We start from the raw sequence: 17500 nt of genomic DNA, 5'->3' as shown, positions 1-17500 counted from the left end.
TGTGTGTGTGTGTGTACAAACGTATATATGTATGTATTTGCATACATAAGTGATGGTGGTGGGTAAATTTGTGGATGCATCAATATGCGAGAGTATATGATGTCTTACCCTCGGTTTGTGTATATAGCCATATGATCAAAATCATTCTGGCTGCTCTCTTTAGCGCTTCGATCGTCCATATAGAGGCTCTCACACAAAGAGTTTATATAGCGCAGGAGGTATAAATATATGTCAAATGACAGAAATAGTTTGATGAAATTTTATTTAACAATAAGAAGATTCGGTTATCACGACAAATTGTTTCGTAACTTAAAAACATGTAAGTAATTTATGACTCTATACACTCCTCATCGTTTTCTCTTGTATCGTAGCATATGTATATATTGCATGTTTTGTAGAATGATATATTAAGGAGCCTTTTTATGAGAACTGATGTATGATAGAATCGAAAAAAAAAAATTGTAAAAAGTCGTAAAAATATAAAAGTTATGAGGGGCTTTATCACGTGATTACATAAGAACTCAGCCGAGTTTTGCTTCTGCTTCATTCGCTGGGTATGTGGGAAGACAGAATAAAGGGGCTTCTGTTAGTTTATCTCTCCGAAGAAACAGCTCCCTTTGCTGTTGAATAAAATAAACTCGCAGAGGGGAAGTTTCAACGTCTTCCGTCAATTTCCTTACACCATTTATGTGGCTGTTTCTGACAAGAAATTTCATTTTCATGTAAAACAACTATATTTTGTAGTCATTCTCCGTAATCTACTCCAAAAACACTTCAGTAACTCTACTTTGCATTGCTTGCAAACTTATATGTTCTAGGATCATTAAAGTGCAACGACATCCACAATAACCAGCCTTCAATTTGTTTTTCCGTTCCTAGGTTAATCGGAAACATAGATTGCCGCGTTACTCATAAACCTTCAAGGTAGTTCAATTATTTGGTGAAAAAAATACCACCAAAGCAACTTAAACCATCCAAAGGACGAATGCGTTTGTTTATACACACACACACACACACACACACACACACACACACACACACACACACACACATATATATATATAAAGATTGTGTGGGTATTTGTAACAATAAGCAGAGGTAGACGTAATGAACATATTGCACTCATGTTTTGCTCCTTCTTTTCAGGGCTTTTCCATGCAGCGTTTATGTTTTAACCTCTCTTGATTCTGTCGAAATCGTAATGACACCCGAGATGCAACCGCTGACGAAGGTATACATTTGCTGTTCTCGTTGACTGAAATGTTTGCATCTTGTGTTCTAAACAGTACTTGATTAAAATTCTAGTTCTCGTAGGGTTAAACCTGTTTACATGTTCTCTGTTTCCTGGTTTGGTTTGTGGCGGTTTTGTTGTATATATTATGCCATGCATTTGTATTGCGTGATTGTCCTTCGCAGGATTTCTAATTTTGGTAAGAGTTTAGGGGTTTCTAGTTTGTGGACACATGCACACGTCATCAGACAGATGGAAATAGATAGATAAATAGTTATATAGATAGAGAGGAAAATTAAATGAAATTAATATAATGATATCAAATTAAAATTTTAATCCAGAAAATCGCGACTGACATCACCACCAACACCACCGTTTTCATCGGTCACACCACCCTCATCATCATTACCACCATCATCACCAACATCAGACTAATCACCATGGCCAGCAACACTATTGCCATCACCCTGATGAGCACCAACCATCAAACTAAGCTTCATCATCACAATCATTGGGATAATTTCTTGTCCAACTTTAAGATATTTGATATGAGGGTGTGGTTGTGTTTAAAGCTGAGAATCCATGTCTATCCAACTGTTAATCTGATTATCTCTGTGGGGTGGGGGCGAGGTGGATTTAATCCAACAATTCAATACTTAAACGCAGTAAGAATTTTATGCTACAGTTTCATGCTACGACATCGCCAGAACCACACGCTGCATCTGAACGCCCCACTACCACACTGAAACCCTACACACCCCGACATCTCAATGCTGCCAAACCTACACACGCCAGCACAAAAGACAACCACACCATTACACCGCATAAGCACATCCTCAGATCACATAACCGATCACACTACATTCCTACCACGTTCCTTATAACCACACCCATTTACTATAAATCCACAGTGGCTGTGTGGTAAGTAGCTTGCTTACCAACCACATGATTCCGGGTTCAGTCCCACTCCGTGGAACCTTGGGCAAGTGTCTTCTACTATAGCCTCGGGCCGACCAAAGCCTTGTGAGTGGATTTGGTAGACGGAAACTGAAAGAAGCCCGTCGTATATATGCATATGTATATATGTGTGTTTGTGTGTCTGTGTTTGTCCCCCAACATCGCTTGACAACCGATGCTGGTGTGTTTACGTCCCCGTAACTTAGCGGTTCGGCAAAGGGGGCGATAGAATAAGTACTAGGCTTAGAAAGAATAAGTCCTGGGGTCGATTTGCTCGACAAAAGGCGGTGCTCCAGCATGGCCGCAGTCAAATGACTGAGACAAGTAAAAGTGTAAAGAGCAAGAGTAAACCAATACGCGGTCGGTCACCCGACCAGAAATAGCAGCAAAGTTATTTTCAAATGGAATAACTCAGTGGATATTATTATCTCAGATACACTCTGCCAAATTAAAAGACGAGATGGTCATGGCTAGAGAGCAACAGATCATGTCCGCCATTAAGCCTGACTTGAGGTAGAACCATCAACGGATACCCAACTGCGCTGCCCCACTTACATTTCTCCTATCACATCTGGTCTCCCTCAGGAAGATATTCGATACTATAATTATGCATTAATAAGGAGAGGCACGAAGAAAATATTGAATATGTGGGGGAAAAAACCCTAACAAAACTAAGCAAAGAAGCACCATCTAGTTTAATACCGGTCTATATAGCATGGACCTAGAAGTCAATATATTTCAGTTCCTGGTAATTGAACATGTTTCCATAACGCATAAATATCAGAAAATATTCAATAGGAATACTGTTTAAGTTAGCAACAGCTGCTTCAAGACACAAAATCATAAAATCAGAGAAATATCCCAAATATTAAAATGCAATTTCAGAAATTTACGTTCTATCTACAGCTGAAATATTCAATTCTCTATGTTGATGCATGTTTTGAGATCTCTCCACTTCCTGCTCTTCCTCCTCCTCCTCATTTGTTCGACACACGTCAATATCCAGATAAAATTTTCATGAACCGCAGTGAAAATGTTTGTACTCTTTTCGACATCTCGATTCCGTTTGACGAAAGCATTGCCTGAACTGAGATGGAGAATCTGTTCGAGTACAAGTTGTCACATTTATAGAACACTCAACGACAGCTCTCAATGTTACACTCTCCAAAAGACAGTTCTCTTAAGCACAGCCCACATCCTATACAAGACACTTTCAATTCAATATCACAACTCAAAAGGTACCCTCTCTACACACAATATATTCCTCATGCAATTAACCCCACCCCTCATTAACACATAATGAGCAAAAATACTACCAAAATCTATAACACAATAGAGCAGCGGTTACCAAACATTTTGCAGCGGAGACTGGTTTCATGTGAAACAGTTTTTCCACGGACCAGGGAATCATTTTCACAACAAAACACAATAAAGTGCATATTGTATAAATTAATTGTTACATATAATATACATATATATATATATATTATATATATATATATTATATATATATATATTATATATATAATATATATAATGCAAAAACAACTTGCAGTCTTCGATAGTCAGTAAAATAGAAATGATTTTTTAAAATTTATGCTTTCTTCGCGGCCCGCTACCAAATAATCTGCAACTCGGTGGTTGGGATTTCTATTATTGAGAATAATCACAACACATCCTTTTATATACTTGTCACCCTATACTATCAAACACACCCCACATAACACAATCTACACAACTACCACACATCAATGGGTGCAGAACACACACACACACACACGCACGCACAACCCTATGCTGCCCAGATTCACCGTTCGACACTAAAACTCGTAACATTAATCACGCAATGCATTCGAAACATTAACACGCCAAAGGAAAACCCTACAACTCAATATGGCATTCGGCCATAACACAGCTAACAAAAATCCTTAAAACAATACCAGGCACAACAAAACAAAACAGCTGACGCAAACAAAAAAACGCCTTTCTGAATTCTCAATGATGCACAGATCTGAGCAGCATGGAGGGGCACTTGATGAGGCAGCAGAAATTTGTAAAAAAACATTTGAAAACATTAATGATGATAATAAGGATGATGGTTTTCCCTACCGGACTTGAGTTTCTTGTTGAAAGGTAACTTAAGATTCACATACCTGGAAAAAAGAGAAAAAAATATTCAGTCAATCGGTTTATACGAACAGGAAAATTTACATATTTCAGCATATATACAATATATTTATATATATATTTTCGTCTGTCTTAATGTACTGAGCTCAAATTCCGCTGAGGCCGACTTTGCCTTTCCTCCTTTCGGAGTCTATTCAATAAGTTATGCACTGGGGTCGATGTAATCGACTTAATCCCTTTGTCTGTCCTTATTTGTCCCCTCTATGTCTAGCCCCTTGTAGGCAATAAAGAAACATATATATACATACATATATAAATCAAAATAAGCAACAAGGATATCCAAAAGTAATGCAGTACAATCGTTTCATACAACTCCATTTAATTGAATAATGCAATCATTATATCAATTTAAAATGCAGAGCAATCCTGAGCTGCACAGAGACATAGAATTTAATTAAATTAGAACAAATGGACACATTACTGTAATTATACCTAAAATCTGCAAGAAGTTAAGGAGATAGACAAAGAACATGTTGCCTCTACTACAACATAGAAGTTAATAAATTGTCAAGAAGACTCTGCCTGTCACTGATTTTATTTGTTTTTATAGGGTCAGTTTTAATTTATAGACTAGTTTATCAAACCTTGTATATCTAAGGCTGAGAGAATAAAGGGCATTTTCTGTTAGTTGTAGGGCTGAGAGAGCAGGCAGAAATCATAGTTGGTATAGTCATAAAAATCAGGAGGTTTGGTAAAGGAAAACTTAAAACAAGATGCTGGCTGACGGCTAAGGTAGTCGCCGAATAGCAGACCATTGATAATGAAACAGGGGAAATCTTATCATGTAGTACTATAGTTAAATGTTCTAAAACAATGCTGCTATATTGTATACAGATAAAGTTTATGGCTATTCAGAGAGTTATTAAGAAGAATATATTAACTAAAGGATAGAAATGTATGGATACTTTTGAGTATATACCAAACTTTTACCACAATAGAGAGAGGAAAAGAAAATTATTCAGAAATAGTTTAATATTTATACATATTGTACACTTAAATACTAACTCATCGGATGGTATCTGTGAATATTAATTGGTATATACTGGCATTAATAAAGGGGTATTGAGGTAAAAGAACATTCAAATTATATATTAATAAAATTATAATCTAAGCAGTTTTTTTTTATATGTAGTGAATATACCAGTATAGTTTTATATAAGCTAAGTATGAATTTATAGAGATTTGCTTAATTTTTATGAATAAATAAAGGTTAATTATAAATTAATAAATTTATATATATATACACACATATATATACACACACACACACTATATATATATATATATATATATATATATATATATATATATTAGTCGTACATACAAATATCTTGCATTAAATATGTTTGCGTGTACATTATTATATATTTAGTTTGTGATTTTACCATTCAGCAAACAACATTCAAGGTTATATTTTGCTGAGAATGTCTATAAAGAGCGAAACATGCTGGTAGTTTGTTTCCTGCACTTTAGAAAACATTCAAAGCAATATTACTTGTTATTGACAAATATTGCTTTTACTATACTACAATTTTATTTTCTATGCATTAAATATTTTAACAAACAAATTATAGTAAAACTATGTTTCATAAATATATTTATTAAACGTCGTTGTAAATATGTTTACAAATTTCACCTCAATTTCACTGCGCTAGTAACGAGCTACATATGTACGATTCTCTCCGGGCAATTGATCCTACATTTCCTGCAAGGCTCAATCAATCGTAACAGGACATGATATAAAAATAAACACGGATAACATACAGTAACCCCAGATAAAACATTTGTCTGATAACGTATCAGTCTATAAGTTTTAAACTTCAATTTCCGGCTGTTACGACTAACCAATCACATTTCTACTGTCTATTATAAAGAGGCTTCAAAACAGGCTGATATTACTGGAAAAGCAAAGGTCAAAAACATTGATGATGGACTTGGGATATTTACTTAGCAAATAATCACGAAGGCTCTCTTACAAAAAGAAAGGAAACGAAATTGATAAAATGTGAAAGCGCCCTTGTATACGTGTACGTAAGTGTGTGAGCGTGCGTGTGTATAAATTGCAAGCATCTACAAGTAAAATGAGGACCCAACGTTGCCTTATAGAGTTCATATGTTTGCTGTTAGCTGAGTGTTATGGTATCAGCAACTCATTGTAATGTGGGAAAAGTTAAGCATGATCAGATTATGCCTTTTATCAATTAGATTATCAAATATCCTTATACATCGCTGACCACGATGCGCTTCTATTCTTTCCTTGATTATGCCCTTTTTTCCGTTTGGGCCCAAAATGGCTGACTATGTCGTTTTCCTGTCGTCTTGGAGGTCTTCCGAGTGATCACTTCCGATCTCTTGTATACCGCTCGACAACTGCTGTTCTTTTAATCGCGACAAATGTCTTCCATTTTGCTCTTACACTGTACAAGATTTCAGCGTTCAGTTCTCAGCATATATTTACAGTCTCTTCTAAATAGACGAACACATTTACCTCCTCAGTAAGCCAAATTTATAGTCGTAATTTTTGTTTCTATATTAAAAAATTGCAAATGATGATTGTTATTGGTTGCTGAGGGACTGGGTGGCGAGTGAAATCTGTGTGCGTGCATATATATATGAATGGCCTTTTAATAATTTTCGTACAAGAATAAATATATTCATGTGGTATTTTTATAGGAAAAGTTTGAAAATTTTATATATGTATGTGGAGTTGTTTTTTTTAAATATACAGGTGATACATTTAAATGTAGATTACTCTAACATTATTTTATTTTTATAATGTCATTCACGAGAATGTGTGCAGTTTAAACGGTGACTGTGGGCAGGTAGAAAGTAATTCACTTCGATAGTTCGAGATTTAAATGTGATTGGTATATCACATGTTTTTCAAGAATACATAGGGATTAACAAGGATTGATAGAATCTAATAATAATTTTTTAAAAAATTAAATATAAATTATGCTTATGATTCTTAAATACATTGTATGAGTCAAGATAATGAGGAATCTTCTTTGCACACTCCTTAAAGTATAATTATGTTGGTGTTACCTAAGTTTAAATGGGCTTGTCGTTAATGAGGTGTGAACTGTGTTCGGATTAACATCAAATTCTGACAGTCACTGAGCAAATAAGAATTTTTCTAGACACTTACCATTGTCCGAACATAAATTTTTGCAATTGTTAGAGACACTTTGAAGTGTTGTCGACTGTTATAAAAATTGATGTTAATTACTTTCTGATAATAGATTGCAGTGTATAAGAGAAACTTGATAACATTGAAGATATATGTTTAAGTGAATAGTTTTTAATTATTTATGTCCATCAAGGAGATGCAATCTTTCAACTCGAAAGATCGCATTACTATTTTTATGATTTTAGTATTAGGCTGTGCAGGGTTAGACCATTCAACCATTTCTATGAAAGTTATGTAGTCTAATTTAGCGTCATCGGCGGAGACGGTCTAAACTACAGTAAACACAGCGTTCGACCCTCAGGAGTGACACAACTTTTCCCGTCTTCTCTTATTTCTCGTCTATGTATGTATGTATGTATGTATCTATCTCTGTATCAAGCAGCTACGGTGAAACATAAATTAGAGTTCCGCAGTTTTAGCTCTAAGTCATCTGATTACATTTATATTGTTCTATATCATTTTTGTCGTATTAAATGTAAAATTGGCGCAGACATGGCAGTGTAGAAAGACGTTTGCTCCTCAACATCAGGGTCCCGGGTTCAGTTCAACTGTGTGGAACCTTGGGCAAGTGTCTCCTACTATAACCTCGGGCCAACCAAAGACTTGTGAGTGGATTTTAGTAGACGGAAACTGAAAGAAGCCCGTAAAATATACATATCTGTGTGCTTTCTCCTCCACTTCACAACTGATGTTGGTGTGTTTACGTCACTGCAAATTATCTGCCCGACACGAGAGTTTGATAGAATAAGTATCAGGTTAAAAAAGAAAGAAAATAAGCTCTTGGGTCTATTCGTTCGACTAATATTCTTCAAGGCGACGCCCCAGCATGGCTACAGTCTAATGACTGACACAAATAGAAGATAAAAAGAAATACTTATCCTTGGTTAATTAACAGCAGACTGAAATATGTGTGCCCCCACCCTAGTTTTATATTTTGAAAGGTGAAAGGAAAGTATATGCTTGTGCACATTCGGGAGCGAGAGAGTACGTAGATGTGTGTGTGTGTGTGTGTGTGTGTGTGTGTGTGTGTGTGTGTGTGTGTGTGTGTGTGTGTGTGTGTGTGTGTGTGTGTACCTGTGAGAGTGACAGGGAGTGTATTAGGATGTATGCGTGAGCGTTTGTTCTTTACAACTCATCTGATTCTAACAACAGAACCATTATCTTTCTGAGCAATTCGCGCCAAATGATGCATCAATGCAGGTGAACACACACACACGTCCTCTATCACTCACCCACAGACACACACACATTTATATATGTGTGTGTGTGTGTGTGTGTGTGTGTGTGTGTGTGTGTGTGTGTGTGTGTGTGTGTGTGTGTGTGTGTATTAGAATATATATATGTATATATATATATGATATTAGAATCTATATACGTATATTATATTAGAATATATATATATATATATATATATATATATTATATTAGAAGAAAAATTAAAAACCAAGACAGAACGAGTATCTCAATTTATTTATTAGGGTAATGTGAATATGAAGTCTTACAGCCGTTTCTGGGCATGCCGTCATCAGAGACAAGGTGTGAATATTTTAGACAGGGAAAATTTACAGTTTAGCTGTGATCTTGGAACCTAACAGCGTACCTGTTCGTTTAGATAACAACTGAACTAAAGCTATTGTGTATGTCTGTGTGTGTGTGTGTGTGTGTGTGTGTGTGTGTGTGTGTGTGTGTGTGTGAGTGTGTGTGAGTGTGTGTTATTTTATTCTTCATTCTTTTATTTGTTTCAGTCATTAGTCGAAAAGATGGACCCCAGAACTTATTATTTGTAAGCCTAGTACTTGTTCTATCATTCGCTTTTACCGAACCGCCACGTAACGGGGACATAAACACACCAACATCGCTTTTACTCTAATTCATTCTCTTTCGCACACTCACTTTTACTTCCATATTTACTTCTTTTTGCTTCACACCTCTCTCTACCACACATTATGCATTAAGTCCTTCAACCTTCATCTATCTGCTCGCTATCTATCTATCTATCTATCTATCTACCATATCTATTCTATATCTGTGAATATCCAGATAAAATACTGGTGGTGTAAAATGAGTAGACGTGGATTCAATGTACACAGAAATCACTTTGGGTTGAAAGAACAAGATTTTTGTCGTCCATGGATGATAATCTCCCACCACCACTACCACCAACACCAAATCTGATGTACGACCAGCTCTGATGTACGACCAGCTCCCACCGAGACACCATCTAGCATATTCACTCACTAGACATCGGTCGGTCCGAAACCTATTGTAGAAGACACTTGCCCAAGGGTGCCACGCATTGGAACTGAACCCAAAACCACGTGGTTGTAAAGCGAACTTCTTAGCCACATGGCCATGTGTGTGCCTATATACTACACATGTTTTGTTCCGATTTACGCTTCACCTAGAAATCACAACCAACAATGAAGAAGCGAAAATGTTCTACCAATATCTAGAAAAAAAAAAACAATTGGCGAAAAAAAGAAGCGTAAAGTAATTATGATTGAAATTGAGAAAGAAACTATTATATGGGATGGTCACTTGGAAAGGGTGGAGGCGCAATGGCCCAGTTGTTAGGGCAGCGGACTCGCGGTCATAGGATCGCGGTTTCGATTCCCAGACCGGACGTTGTGAGTGTTTATTGAGCGAAAACACCTAAAGCTCCACGAGGCTCCGGCAGGGGATGGTGGCGAACCCTGCTGTACTCTTCCACCACAACTTTCTCTCACTCTTACTTCCTGTTTCTGTTGTGCCTGTAATTCAAAGGGTCAGCCTTGTCACACTGTGTCACACTGAATCTCCTCGAGAACTACGTTAAGGGTACACGTGTCTGTGTACTGGTCAGCCACTTGCACGTTAATTTCACGAGCAGGCTGTTCCGTTGATCGGATCAACTGGAACCCTCGACGTCGTAAGTGACGGAGTGCCAACAACTTGGAAAGGAAGAATTGGTAAATATAGGTTGGATATAACTAACAACTGGTGGTTAAGATTATTAGAGATTGTACAGCAACACAAAATAATAATAGCTAACCCCATACATCAGCAAAAATCCCTCTGAACAATAGCATGGAATTGCTGCAGATCGATTATGTTTTCGTCCCCAAATTAATATAAATGTAGGTAATGGTGGTGAGCTGGTAGAATCGTTAGCGCGCCGGGCGAAATGCTTAGCGGTATTTCGTCTGCGGTTAAGTTCTGTGTTCAAATTCCGCCGAGGTCAACTTTGCCTTTCATTCTTTCGGGGTTGATTAAATAAGCACCAGTTGCGCACTGGGATCGATGTGATTGACTTGATCCCTTTGTCTGTCCTTGTTTGTCCCCTCTACGTTAAGCCCCCTGTGGGCAATAAAGTAATATATATAAATGTAGGTAAAAATCGACACACACACACACACACAAACAGAGGCAGCAATCAGAAGCATTTAATAAAAACAAATACCTAGCTCAAATCCATATGTATATATATATATATATATATATATATACGCACACACAGTCGACAGACAAACAGAAAGGTTGCTAGATAGATAGATAGATAGATAGATAGATAGATAGATAGATAGATAGATAGATAGATAGATAGATAGATAGTGAAAAAAAGACAGACAGACAGAGTAGCATTTTAAAAAAGAACGTAGATACATCCACAAACGCATAAACAAACAATCCTCATCTCAGATAAACAGCTGTGATGGTGCGGAGTGCACCATGATAAATACATCAATCATAAGAGAAAATATTTATCAAAATACATTGAAAACGAAATGATGAATGGTCGAATAAATTAACGGTAGACAGCAACAATATCATCACAATCTGTATAATTGTTTGTGGCTAATGCCCACAGTTTTAGGAGACACAATTCCAGTGGCCACAGGTATCAGTACTAATATTTGCTGATCAATCAGGCATGACAAGACTGCGACCATTATAGTGACAGGGGTTTGGCGAATATATATACACGTTAAGGCGGCGCGCTGGCAGAAACGTTAGCACGCTGGGCGAAATGCTTAGCAGTATTTCGTCTGCCGTTATGTTCTGAGTTCAAATTCCACCGAGATCGACTTTGCGTTTCATCCTTTTGTGGGTCGATAAATTAAGTACCAGTTACGCACTGGGGTCGATGTAATCGACTTAATCCCTTTGTCTGTCCTTGTTTGTCCCCTCTATGTTTAGCCCCTTGTGGGCAATAAAGAAATAAGAAACGTTAGCACGCCGGGCGAAATGCTTAGCGGCATTTCGTCTGTCCTTATGTTCTGAGTACAAATTCAGCCGAGGTCGACTTTGCCGTTCATCCTTTCGGGGTTGATAAATTAAGTACCAGTTGCGTACTGAGGTTAATCTAATCGGGCCTTGTACCTAGAGTAGAAAAGAATTTATAGCAAAGGCTATAAAGGCAGATGGGTAGATATATTAATGTGTATGCATGTGTGTAGGTTGGTATGTATCATATTTGCAGGAGATGTGAATCGGATTCGTGTCGTATTGGCATCTTTCGACTTTTCCTATAAAAAGAGCTTTAAAACCCGATATTTAAGCGATTCTATTCATAGCTTTGTTTCCTTCAAGATTCATCGTTCTTAAACAGAAATACTTTTACCATTTACACCCAGCCCCACCCACACATACGTGTGTGTGTGTGTGTGTGTGTGTGTGTGTGTGTGTGTGTGTGTGTGTGTGTGTGTGTGTATGCATGTTTTGTATTTATATATGCATACTGTTTTACTCTTACTTGTTTCAGTCATTTGACAGCGGCCATGCTGGAGAGCCGCCTTTAGTCGAGCAAATTCGACCCCGGGGCTTATTCTTTGTAAGCCTGGTACTTATTCTATCGGACTCTTTTTTGCCGAACCGCTAAGTGACGGGTAAAAGGGTATGTATGTATGTATGTATGTAGGAATGAGTGAACAAACGAAGGAAAGAGGCAGTCAACACGTTTGGTAAGTGTACGTTTATGTATTTAATAACAGTTTGCTTCGTCTTCATGCAACTATATAGGCTCGTCGCACGAACGTAGCTCCTCAGACTTCTGTAACCGAATGCGTGAATATATATGTGTGTGTATATATCTGTGTGAGTCTGTATATATCTGTGTGAGTCTGTATATGTGTGCGTGTGTGTGTGTGTGTGTGTGTGTGTGTGTGTGTGTGTGTGTGTGTGTGTATATGCATAGCAGGAGAGACAAAGAAAAACAGAAGGTGATTGATTGATTTATACGTAAACCTAATTCACGTAGCGATAAAATAAAATTTAATATACAGAATAAAAGAAACCTAATTCATCATGTTTATTACAATGTGATCGATATATCATAGTTATATGTTTAGGTTATGTAATTAACCCTTTATTTTTATCTTTTTTTTGTTCTGAATTTCCTGAATCCCTTCCTATAAAAGCCAATCTACTGTGTTCATGGCATCGATATTAAAGAGTAAACAGCGCTGCATTAGTCATTCGTAAATTGCTTACTTGCAGCCACTCATGGACGACATTTGCAGAAGACATCAACCGGCTTGTGATGTCGTTGATGACAACTGGAGCATTGAATGCAGTTTTACAAAGGGAATCTATATAGTGTAATATACATACAGATACTATATATATATATATATATATATATATATATATATATATATATATATATACAAACATTCATATACATACGTGTGTATATTTATATATATACATAAATATACACATATATACAGAAACACACATTATATATATATATATATATATATATATATATATATATATATATATATATATATATATATACATACAAACACACATATACATACACACACATTATGTATACATACATACACACATTTATATATATATATATACACACATGATATACATATACACACACATTATACACACACACATATTTAAATATATATATATACACACACATTATATATATACACACACACATTATATACACACACACACGCTCACACACACGCGCATATATGTCTGTATTTATGTGTGTCTCACAGCGTCTACAATGGCTGTCAGGCTTTCTTGACAGCGTAACGATTGTGTCCCAGAGAGCATAAAATGAACGTGTCCACTTTCACAGTCACACAAACACGGGCACACACTTCTTGTCGTTCTACATCTGTATTTTTTCCATTACTATTTTATATTTACATTCACCTACTCCTTCGTAAAAGTACTCTCTCTCTCTCTCTCTCTCTCTCTCTCTCTCTCTCTCTCTCTCTCTCTCTCTCTCTCTCTCTCTCTCTCTCTCATACACACACACACACACACACACACACACACACACACACACACACACACACAGCGACATACATGTACCTACAAAATTCACACACACTCAATATATATATGCTTGTACACTTGTATAACTATCCATATATATCATTCATTCTCTAACCTCAGCATCATTATCGTCTTCGTTATTACTAATATTATTATTATTATTATTAGGGCGGTTAGCTGGCAAAATCGTTAGCACGCTAGACAAAAAATGCCTGGTGGCATTTCGTCCGTCTTTACGGTCAGAGTTCGAATTTCGCCGAGGACGACTTTTCCTGTCATCCTTTCGGGGTTGATAAAAAAAAGTGTTCGATGTAAACGACTAGAACCCCGCCCCCCCCCCAAAAAAAAAACTTCATTTTGTACTTATTTCCTATTTCTCACTCTTTCCCTCTGCTCCCTTTGCAAAACTTAAGGAATATTTCTCAATTCTGCCCTTATATACGTATGTGTGTTGCACGGGGTCTATATCTTATCAGTCTTAGCATTCCTAGCTAACAGGCATATGCTTATATAACTATCAACACACACACACACACACATACATACACACATACAGTCTGCATTTAGGAGGCTAGCTTTGAGAGTTGCATTCCCTCGCGTTCGGTAAAAATGTGTTTATTATGGTAGTTTGACTTTAGAGTCCCTTCTAAGCGTGAGGCGTTCATGTATAGTAATGCCCTTATATATATATATATATATATATATATATATATATATATATATATAGTATCGTAGTATCGAATAGCGACAACGAGTGCTCAGTACCGTATTCTATGGATAAATATTCATTATCTTACCAATGGTTTCATGTGGAAATGATTTCTACAATCTCCAAGTAATCTACTTAAGAATGCTGATAATCGCCACTGTTTTGGCTGGGTGCCTCCAAATTGTGGCAACTCCCATTCACAATGGAGGATTTTACCACCATTCTTAAGTGGGTCGCTTAAAGATTACTCTTTACTCTTTTACTTGTTTCAGTCATTTGACTGCGGCCATGCTGGCGCACTGCCTTTTAGTCGAGCAAATCGACCCCAGGACTTATTCTTTGTAAGCCTACTACTTATTCTATCGGTCTCTTTTTGCCGAACCGCTAAGTTACGGGGACGTAAAAACACCAGCCTCGGTTGTCAAGCGAAGTTGGGGGGACAAACACAGACACACTAACATATACACACATACATATATACATATATACGACGGGCTTCTTTCAGTTTCCGTCTACCAAATCCACTCACAAGGCTTTGGTCGGCCCGAGGCTAAAGTAGAAGACACTTGCCCAAGGTGTCACGCAGTTGGACTGAACCCAGAACCATGTGGTTGGTAAGCAAGCTACTTAGCACAAAACCACTCATGCGCCTATGATTATGGAAACCCTTTCCATATGATCTCTTGGTAGCATTGTTAACTCATAAATATAGTGTGTGCGCATTTCAAAGTGTTTCAGTTTTAAAGCTGCGGTCATGCTGGGGTATATATATACTTACACACACACACATACATATTTACATATATACTTGCACACACAAACATACATAAGCACATATACATCATGAACTTTCAAAAGGTTCTTCTCGGGGCCCATAAGCTCATAAGGCAGTTTTTCCCGAGTCTAACGCGCATATATATCCACACACGCACGCGCCTGTATGTATGTACGCATCTGTAATCGGAATACGAAATACGGTGTGTGTGTGTGTGTGTGTGTGTGTGTATGCACCATACGTAGCATCTTTAGTGACAACTGCAGAACAATGAACAATACTGCACCAACCACTGATGTTGCTGCACTATTAGCTGTTGTTGTTGTTGTTGTTATTATTATTCTCTCAGTTGCTGTGATGTTTGTTTCTGACAATGAGATTGTGTTAGTTCTTGTAACGGTCCATAAACATTAATAGTGAAGCAAACACGAAACGCTATAATTTATTCATATAAACACACGCAGGAATAGGAATCAAAGATATATTATTAAAAGCATTTCTACACTGAATATTAAATGCTGTGTGTAGGAGGAGTGGATAGTCCTTAGATCACATGATGAAGATAAACCAATCACGGTGCCGTGCACAGAAATCTGTGGATCAAACACCAAAATTATGAGGAACTCTATTGTAATGGAGGTGCAGGCTGGTTTTGCGTGGTAAGAAGTTTGGTTCTCAGCCACATGATTCTGGATTCAATCCCACTGCGCGGCACATTGGCTAAGAGCCTTCTACAACTTAAATATATACATATATGTATATAAGCATATGAATATGTGCTTATATGTATATGTGTGACGAAAGAACTCTGGCCGAAATAAGATTAAGATTAATGTAATATAAAGCTGAAGCAAATTAACACCAAATATACAGTGCGTGTGTTTTATTGGCTAAACTGGCAATATGACCATCCCCAAGTATAACAACATATATATATATATATATATACATACACACATATACATATAAGCACATATTCATATGCTTATATACATATATGTATATATTTAAGTTTATAAATGCCAATGCATGAAACTCGCGGCCCATAAGTCACTCTGTAGCTTCTGCGTATTATATATATATAAACGTATATTATACTCATGTTTTGAGTTCGATTTTATACGCATAAATGTGAGACGGAAAGCGACAATAACTGCATCTGTTACTAACGCGTCAGCAATGTTCATTTTTGTGGCTGTAATGTAGACATATACATTTCTACATAACACACACACACATATAATAATTATGCAAATACATTCCAAGAAACAACCCCCGTCTTTCAAGATGTTGCTTAAATACTTGATATTCAATAAAGTACTCAATACATATACATATGTAGAGTTTAATTATCTGTCTTTGAATATTGGACCTGCGACGGAATAAACCATTTGATGTTCCTCTTTGAACTCTTCCACTATTGCCCTGAGGTGAGTACAAAGAGAAACTTGAAAAACTTGATTCGATTGTAGGGCCAATATTCATAAATGCAAAAACGTGTGTATATCAACATGCATACATGCATAAATCAAACACAACCGTACGTATAGTATGTGTGTGTGCATATGTGCATGTGTGTGTGTGTGTGTGAGAGAGAGTGAGAGAGAGAGAGAGAGAGAGAGAGAGAGAGAGAGAGAGAGAGAGAGAGAGAGAGAGAGAGAGAGAGAGAGAGAGAGAGAGAGGACGCGAAGTATGGTATAGATCTCTACTGCGTAGTGCTCAGATACATGAGAAAATTCTAACAGATCAATAGAAACTTATGTTATTGAATACACCTACGACATCTCAGCTCTTTATTAGGTGTAAAGATGGTTACGGAATAAGTTCTGGTGCTTGAAACAACTGTCAAGATAAGACTATTACATAACTCTTCCCGTTGGCATTGTTTCTTTATTCTATAATCTGCATTTCTGTCATTTATTGTCCATGTAAATATACTATTAAGCCTACTGGTGTTCATCTGTTGTACTGCTTATATATGCAAGTCATGGGACTGAAACATAACACAATAACGGAATATATCTTCATTCAAACTGGTGCTACATAATAAAACAAACTAATATTGGTTGGTGAGTAGAAATACCAGGCCTTATCCCCGACCAACAATGAATGTCTGTTACAGTAAGAAATAATACCGAACGTCTTCCTACATTAACATTG

At 36.9% G+C, this 17500-nt stretch overlaps 1 protein-coding gene across 1 annotated transcript in view; it reads right to left on the bottom strand.

The window, feature by feature from the left end:
* Nucleotides 1–17500, bottom strand: part of LOC106875823 (excitatory amino acid transporter 1) — a 275943-nt gene that overhangs the window by 112983 nt on the left and 145460 nt on the right. The gene's annotated exons all lie outside the window — the stretch shown is intronic.

Source organism: Octopus bimaculoides, chromosome 9, assembly GCF_046866305.1.
Source record: "Octopus bimaculoides isolate indiv1 chromosome 9, ASM4686630v1, whole genome shotgun sequence".
Lineage (NCBI taxonomy): Eukaryota > Metazoa > Mollusca > Cephalopoda > Octopoda > Octopodidae > Octopus > Octopus bimaculoides.
Note: the sequence above shows the minus strand (reverse complement) of the source record. Positions and strands in the feature narration are given on the sequence as shown.